The following is a 9415-nucleotide window of genomic DNA, read 5'->3' as shown; positions in this document are numbered from 1 at the left end:
TGTCCGAAGTAGGATAATTTGAGCCTGCTCATTTATGCATTGAGTGAGAACTCTGACTTGATTTGTTCAGTGATCCAGTGGTTTACTTTCTTACCTGTCTACAGTATTTTCAGGAGTCGTCTTCAACACCAAATTTCAAAAGCATCAATATCCTTCTATCCTGCTTTTTTAAACTCCAATTTTTGTTTCCATAGAGTGTCATGTGACACTGTCACGTGACACTCTGTGTTTCATGATTCAATGGTTGGCAATTCCCTCTGCATTACCAGCTTCCCAGAATTGCTCCACTTGAGATTTATTTGCCATGTTGACTGAGGATAATAATCTTACATACCTGGAAATATCAAGTTCAGGAAACCTGTGTTAATAAGCAAATATTGCATTTCATAGGATCAGAATCATCCAATTATGGCTTGATGTGCATTTAAGATCCATATGGTGCCACTTGTTTATGATCATACCCAGCCCAAGGAAACGGAAGTGACAGATTCTGAATTTGTGATTGAATTCTTCCCTGTGAAGGTGTGTGCCCATCACAGTTCTTAACGAAGGGTCATCTGCTCAACCATTTGCTCTTATCTTGCTGAGACCAGGCTATCTAGAAGCTAATTAAAGTCAGATATTGGGTAAGTCAATTGCAATAATGCAATAATGCAATTGACCATTCATTAAATTGGTGAAATGATCTTTGAGATCAAGAAATTTGGGAGCTTTCAAGCAAATCAAACCACGCAGGGAAACCAAATATGACCTTTTTAATCAAAATTAAACTAGATTTCAAACTTAGTAAGAAGTTGGGAACATATAAAAAACTTACCACAAAGTCCTTAAAAACATATATATTGGGTAGCTTCAGGGACATTTGGTTTATGGTCTTTATAGTCCTAGGTGTCTTAGGCTTTAAGAATCATGAACATTGCTCTATAATTATTAATAATTCAGAATGTGGTTAACACTATTACATTTTGTAAAATGTTGTATAGTATTGGTGGTACTGCATCAAACAAACAGTCATAGATTGAAAAAAAATGCTTAATATAAGCTAAGAAGTTACTGTCAGTTTTTGAGGAATGGTGGCAAATGGAAGGCTTAATGTTTTAGATCAAACGTGTTTGGAAGATCCTTTCCAACTATTTACTTTGATAATATTTTATGGCTTATTGAAAAATCTGGACTCTGTTTAGATTTGATATTTTGCTAAAATCACTGCTGGAAAGAATATTTAATAGTATTCCTTTGTCAGAGTGCCTTTTCCTCTGCAGGTGGCAATGTACATATATTTCTTCACAATCCCTTTATACAACCTGGCACAAGAATTTAATAATGTCTTATTTATTCAAAACTCATGGAAGTTCAGAAAAGGAAAATATTTTCTTCCTCTTAGCTGATCAATCATTGGCAATTACCAGATAGGAAATGAAATTTTGTTCAGTCGCGCTCACAATCTGTGGTCTAAAATTGTGATATTTATTGCTTAATATACAACTTGTATTACAGGTAGTTCTCAACTTATGACCACAAAGTAAGTTCTCTCCCGTTTTATTGGGATGATGTTGTGGATGATGATGATGATGATTCTGTTGCTTTGCATGTACACTGAGTGCTTCTGTAATGAAGACAAATTTCTTGTGTGTTGAATCACACTTGGCCAAATAAAGTTCAATTCAGTTCAATTCTATTGAGTCCAGCATTTCTGTTGCTAAGTGAGATAGTTGTTAAGTGAATTTTCCCCATTTTACAATCTTTCTTGCCACAGTTATTAATCACTGCAGTTGTTAGTAACACAGTAACATGGTTAAGTGCATCTGGCCTCCCCATTGACTTTGCTTGTCAGAAGATCACAAAAGGTGATCACATGATCCTGAGACACTGCAACTGTCAGTTGTCAAGCATCTGAATATTGATCACATGACCATCAGTTCATCGGCAATGGTTGTAAATGTAAAAAAATGGTCATAAGTCACTTTTCAGTGCCATTATAACTTCAAATGGTCACTAAATGAACTGTTGTAAATAAGAACTACCTGTACTCTATTACAGTATTCAGACTTTGTACTGGTGTATGTATTTTGAACTTTGTAAATGAATAATATAATCTGTACTTTTAACTATAAAATGAAAACAGTTTAATGGCCTATTAATATCTAACAAATCTATAATAACTTCGTATTCTATACAGTCCATCTCAACAACTGCATGTAGAATTATCCTGAGAATTGATTAGTCAGTTTGAGGAGGAAAACTAATTGCAGGAATTAATTAAATACTGCATGAACAGCTAGCAAATACCAAGTTAGCCTAGCATGTTATAAAAATGTAACCCTTATATATTTTATGGTTCAATCCAGAAAACTGGGTTAACTATAAGCCTGTTGGCAAAATCAGTCACAGAGGACCATTTACCCTTTTTACAGATGTAATTCACACACTTACATTGCTAATAGGTTTGCAACTGGGTGCTAAGAAAAATTGGGCTCTAGCTTATGCAACCATAGCAACTGCCTATTTCAAGAGTTCAATTACCCACTCGTTTAGCAACTATTCAAAGTTACAATGATGAGGACTGGTCCTTGAAGTTTCAGCCATCACAGTGTCACCAGGGTCATGTGATCAGAATTTTGGCCCTTGGCAACTGCTTGCCGTTATGATGGCTTCAGTATCCTACAGTCTCAAATGATATTTGTTTCTGTTATCTTGCTTTAAGTTTGAATAATATGTAATAAAAACATTACCATCTACAAAAGCAGTAATCTTTGAGAACAAAATTAAAAAGAAAAATATTCAAAAGAAAGTCTGTAGAATACTCAATTACATGTAATAACATCAGATTGTGTTTTGATTATCATATCACCAATAATTTGCTAAATCCATCAACACGTTAACAAGTCAAGTAAGGTTACAAAGTAGTCAAATAAGTAATATTTATCACTGCAATATTACTTATTTCAAATCTACAGAAATATGGCATATAGTTACTAAAATGGCTTTTTATTGAAATGTAAGTCTTCTAATTCTATATTCAATTCCTATATTCTATATAGAATAGAATAGAATAGAATTTTTTATTGGCCAAGTGTGATTGGACACACAAGGAATTTGTCTTGGTGCATATGCTCTCAGTGTACATAAAAGAAAAGATATGTTCATCAAGGTACAACATTTACAACACAATTGATGGTCAATATATCAATATAAATCATAAGGATTGCCAGCAACAAAGTTACAGTCATACGTGGAAAGAGATAAGTGGAAAGAGATTGGTGATGGGAACTATGAGAAGATTAATAGTAGTGCAGATTCAGTAAATAGTTTGACAGTGTTGATGGAATTATTTGTTTAGCAGAGTAATGGCCTTCGGGAAAAAACTGTTCTTGTGTCTAGTTGTTCTGGTGTGCAGTGCTCTATAGCGTCGTTTTGAGGGTAGGAGTTGAAACAGTTTATGTCCAGGATGCGAGGGGTCTGTAAATATTTTCACGGCCCTCTTCTTGATTCGTGCAGTATACAGGTCCTCAATGGAAGGCAGGTTGGTAGCAATTATTTTTTCTGCAGTTCTAATTATCCTCTGAAGTCTGTGTTTTTCTTGTTGGGTTGCAGAACCGAACCAGACAGTTATAGAATTTTTTTTTAATAGAATTTTTTATTGGCCAAGTGTGATTGGACACACAAGGAATTTGTCTTGGTGCATATGCTCTCAGTGTACATAAAAGAAAAGATACGTTCATCAAGGTACAACATTTACAACACAATTGATGGTCAATATATCAATATAAATATATATACAGAGGAATTATTGAGTCTGTCATTTGCACCTCTATAACTGTCTGGTTCGGTTCTGCAACCCAACAAGAAAAACACAGACTTCAGAGGATAATTAGAACTGCAGAAAAAATAATTGCTACCAACTTGCCTTCCATTGAGGACCTGTATACTGCACAAATCAAGAAGAGGGCCGTGAAAATATTTGCAGATCCCTCGCATCCTGGACATAAACTGTTTCAACTCCTACCCTCAAAACGACGCTATAGAGCACTGCACACCAGAACAACTAGACACAAGAACAGTTTTTTCCCGAAGGCCATCACTCTGCTAAACAAATAATTCCCTCAACATTGTCAGACTATTTACTGAATCTGCACTACTATTAATCGTTTCATAGTTCCCATCGCCAATCTCTTTCCACTTATGACTGTATGACTATAACTTGTTGCTGGCAATCCTTATGATTTATATTGATATATTGATCATCAATTGTGTTGTAAATGTTGTACCTTGATGAACGTATCTTTTCTTTTATGTACACTGAGAGCATATGCACCAAGACAAATTCCTTGTGTGTCCAATCACACTTGGCCAATAAAAAAAATAAAAATAAAAAAAATAAATATAAATATATGCTATATATTTTATATTCTATAATTCTATATTCTTCTACTTTAGCATACCTTTAATATTAAGAATACTTTATAGGCTTTTTAATTTTATAAAGAATATCTTAAATAATCTTATATACCATCATAGAACTGCTTTATGTTTTATGCATTGGGAAAGTTGAATTAATCATTTTGACCAATAGAGGGCTGTGTTTGATTACATAAACTGTCATGTTGCTTAATAAACATGAAAGAATAATAGTATATATATCTTTAAATTTCACTAACTGTAAAAGCTCATTTTCCTAGCCTTAAGGTTGCTCTATTTCTGCCAAAGTTTGGAAATTTATCTTTTTTTATATAAATCTGCTTTATATTAAAAAGCAAATTGAATCAAGGCAAAAAATAATCTTATATTTTAGGTGTTACTCAAACCAAATATCTAATTTAATATAGATTCAATATCTAATCTAATATTTAGCTGGACTTTGCCTGTTTTAACACATTTTTAACACATTTTAATGGTGTTTCCAATTAAGATTTCAATTAATCACTGGATGGAATTACACATTCAGCTTCTGCAATTTGTTGTCCAACAAGCAAATCTGTTGATGGGTGAGGGGAAGCCTTATTTTAGAAGGGAGGATTTATTCTATTGTTTAGATGAAGCATTTCATACCTTTGATCAAGAGTAACTCTTGATCAGATCAGACTGATAGAAGTCAGAACTAAGTAGTGTGATATCTACAGTATGCCCATCAGTGTCCTCATAGCAACATGCCTGGATATTATCTATCTGGCTGTCACTCATTTAAGATATAATATCAAGTAAATTACAAGCCTCATTCTCACCCCACCGCCAATATTTTTGAGCCCACAAGTGCATCATATGCTTTCTTACAAGCTAACAAGCTAAAAATGTGAATAGTTGTAGAGTATAGTTACCCTCTAGAAAATAAAGACAAGAAAGGTGGCTACGGAGATTGGGCTTCTATTAAATACATTTCATGACTAGCCATGGCAGTTTTTGGCACCATTTTTGTGAATAAGTGTCCATTGTTTCATGGTAGTCACATTCAAATTCAGTAACTAGTGAGCTTATGCAAAACAAGATGATTTATTGTGGAAATAAGCCTGTGGTAACTCAATTCAGTGGTCTTATGAAAAATGATAAGACAGTAAGTTTTGGGAATCTCAGGAATAGCAGTTCTAGAAAGCAGACAAGCTTTAGAGCTGAAAGAATATTTTGAGTCCACCAGAACAAAAGCTATTGTTTAGGATATTTTTACAAAGCTGTCCTTTTATAATGTTCAGCAGCCAGAAGCCATACTGAGTAAAGTTATAAAGAGCCCAGGCTAGATTGTGATTGGCTCCAGCTAATCTATCACTACCCATCTCCCATGAAAAGCACTTGGTTGCTAGAAGTCTCTCGTGGATAGCTTGAGTTAAATTTACCAAACCCAAGTGAGCTGCTCACCCAGCTCTCTATTCATTACTTCAATTAGCAATCAGACGCCTGAAAAATACCCCAATCTGCTTCTTGAGAAGGTGTGCAGAAAATCGATGAGCCAAGCCAATTAGCATCCCATTTGTGACCATCTAGGGAATTTAATTGGAGCCACTTGCTTGATCGAAGGCCCAATAACATTGTCATTTAGTTAGGGAGAATGTAATGTTTGGTAAATGAATAGAGTCCCTTAAGGCCCATATGCTAGTGGCATTTCCAGGCCAGAAGGGGCAATAAGGCAAGCGTGCTTTGTTGTGTACACATGGCTTCATGTATTCTTGGGATAGAGCTACAGCAGCTGGACACAACCAGGACAAGCCTACGCCACCCGGGGTGGGCGTTATAGCTTCCCCACTAAATTGTTGCACACATGAACAGGCACATTGTCTACTCTTAAAAAGGCATTTCAACTGCCCATTACCAGGGAGCTGCCAGACAACAAAAAGGATGCTGCCTCAGTGTTTGGACAACCTGTCCTCAGAACATATTGTTTGGGGGGTAATTAATTTGCAAATTGCCTGTTTGCAAATCCATGCCTGAATTAATTACTTTCCTCCTCTCAAAGCATGCTTGCAATTTCAGTTACATTTTTTAAAAAAATCAGAGGAAGTCCCATGAATTCAAGCTACCAGATCTGGGCTGCAAAAACCTGGATGATTATTAAATAGCATTAAAGTGTTAAAGAGTTTTCTGTATCTCTTCACTGACATCTAATGATTACCTGGATTTTTATAGCTTAAACCAGTGGAACTATTTGCCTCCAGAAGCTGTGAGTGCTCCAACGTTGGAGGTTTTTAAGAAATTGGACATCCATATGTCTGAAATGTATAGGCTTTCCTGCTTGAGCAGGGAGTTAAACTAGAAGATCTCCACTATCCCTTCCAACAATGTTATTCTATTATCTCTTATTTGAAATCTGGTAGCCTGACATGACTGAGTAGTGCGATCTCATAAGGAGCAATTGTTTCTGCCTTGACAAATGGTAAAATAACTGGCTTTCATAATAATGAAAGGTGACCTGTACTGTACTTAAAATATTTACTTTAGGCTGGAGTGAGCTAAGATGTTTTAAGACAACTGAAGACGATTGAATGGCTTAGCACTATTTCTTTTTTGCCTAAACTACAGTTGTATCTAGACTGCAATCTTCTGAAAACTAAACTAAACTAAACTAAATTATTATTAAATAGTATGATCAGCCAATAGCTGAATGAGTATTCAGACCACACGCAATGATGTTTTTAACACATGCATTCCATTTTGAAAAATTAAACTCTTAACATTAAAAAAAGGTTGGCTTCATTTTGAAGCTCTTAGAAGTTAGCAGTCTGAAGTTTTGGACCCAAAATATAAAATGATGGTTTCTGCCAAAAAATGAAAACTGAGAACTAAAGCAAATGTAAATTTCCAAACATACAGTATTTCTTTCCTTTCTTCAGATATAGCTTCCAACTGAGTCTATAAACATTTCTCCGGGGGTGGGGTTTGCATTAGCTTGGCAGTATCTCTATACCTGTTATCCCATGAGTCTGAGTAGGAATGGAAAAGTAAGTTGATTTCTTTCTGGTTCAGCTGCAGGTCAATTAAACAGCAGATATGAGGGGTGTTGTTTTTTAAAATATTGCTATCCATGTGGACATCTCCACATCTGCAGGAACATAATTTGGAATAATGACTTGGATGTGGAAGTAAAAGCTTTTCCCTTTTGCGTGAAGTTAGGGAATGATTAGTAGTCCACCACTTTGAGATGGTCAGTGACTGAATGATATTTCTTTCTTCTTCGTTTTCAGTGTTTAAAAGCTCAGCTGAAGTTAAGACAATTATGAATCATCTTCATGCTGCTTTTGAGGAAGATAAAGTAGATGTCCTGGAATTCTTTTTCCTGGGCTTTCAGCAGAAAAAAGTTTTCTGTTTCTTGACGACTTTCAAAAATTGTCTTCTTTATGTGGCTCATTGGAGTAGGGTAATCTTTATTTTCCTTTCTTTCCATGCTAATTGAGATTTCCTCTTCCTTATTGGTAGCTGTTTCTGATGGCTGGTTAGCTTGGTAATGGGAAAGAATAGGTAGGGCTCTGTTGGTCATCCTCTGTTACATGGACCTAGTGGGAAGGGTGCCCACCAATATGTCTACCCCTGAACCATCACATCACTCAATCAATCCCTGTAATGCAAAATCTCCAGAAGTGTTTTAGCTGCAACTGCTGGATTTCCTCAGTTCTGTAGGACACATGTTGGAGAAGACAGATACAATGAATGCAATCTCAGTTTCATCACTCTGTAATCTTAATAGTATGTGGTGATGACTTTGAGAGAGAGGGAGAGTTACAGATGGCACATCTGTATGTAAAAGATATCTCAGCCCACAAAAGAGGAGATGGCATAGAAAATGTTTCAGGAAGGACCCTCCCTAGTTTTCTGAAGTGTAAAAGGAAAAATAAACATTTTCAGTTTTGCAAGATTCTGTTAATGTAGCCTGAAATAAGGATAGAGCTAGTACTCCTGGTTGCACTTCTTGTCTGGACTACTTTACATAGCTAACAGTAATCTAATAGAGGACTAACTTTATGAAGTGGGGTTCTCACCTAATAGTTTTTGAGAAGCTTCAATGGAAAATACATAATATGGATTGAGTGAGTTTATATCAGGCATTCTAATAAAGCTGGGATTTGGTTTTACTTTGTTTTTGGATAGGATGAAGCTTTTGTGCATTTCTTCCTCAACGTGGGGAGCTTGCATTCACTGCCAGTTGGTTTCCAGGTACAATTTAAGTTGCTGATTTTAACCCATAAAGTCCCTTATGGCTTGATTCCCAGATATTTCTAGGACCATATACTCCATCCAGTACTGGCCCAATCAATCGGATCAAACAGAGAGAAAATATTATTGATTCCACATTTTAAAAAGAAGTTTAAGATACTGAAGCAAGAAAGCACTGCTTTTCAATAGCAGGATCAATTAGTGTGGAACAGCCACCTGAAAGAGATCAAGAGATCTCCTTGCTGATTTTTTGGAAGCTTCTAAAGACAGCACTGTTTTAGAGCAGGGCTTTCCAACTTTGGCAACTTTAAGCCTGGAGGACTTCAACTCCCAGAATTCTGGGAGTTGAAGTCCCCCAGGCTTAAAGTTGCCAAGGTTGGGGACCCCTGTTTTAGAGAGCCTTCACCAAATTTTACCATGCCATGCCTAACTTCTTTTCCTGCTTGAATTCTTATATTTGGTTGGTGGTCTTATTATTGTTTTTCATAAATTAGTACCCTAGATATTTTATTTGTTGTTTATAGTCTATGTAAACCATAGAAACTCTTGGAGTATGAAAAACAGATGGACAGACAGAAAGAGAGATAATGATAGACAGGTAGTTAGATGGTAGAAATTCATCATATACTGTAGTTTAAAGAGGATTTGGGGACTAGAAAAAAGGGGAGGAGTATTTGGGGGTTAAAGGTTACCCACCCCAGCTGTGATGTGTATAAACTACCTAATTTGTAAAACAAATGCTTTTCATCAAACAAGTATTATTCAGAAAGAAATGTGAGAC

This window comes from Ahaetulla prasina, chromosome 1 (genome assembly GCF_028640845.1).
Source record: "Ahaetulla prasina isolate Xishuangbanna chromosome 1, ASM2864084v1, whole genome shotgun sequence".
Lineage (NCBI taxonomy): Eukaryota > Metazoa > Chordata > Lepidosauria > Squamata > Colubridae > Ahaetulla > Ahaetulla prasina.
This window is presented reverse-complemented; position numbering follows the sequence as displayed.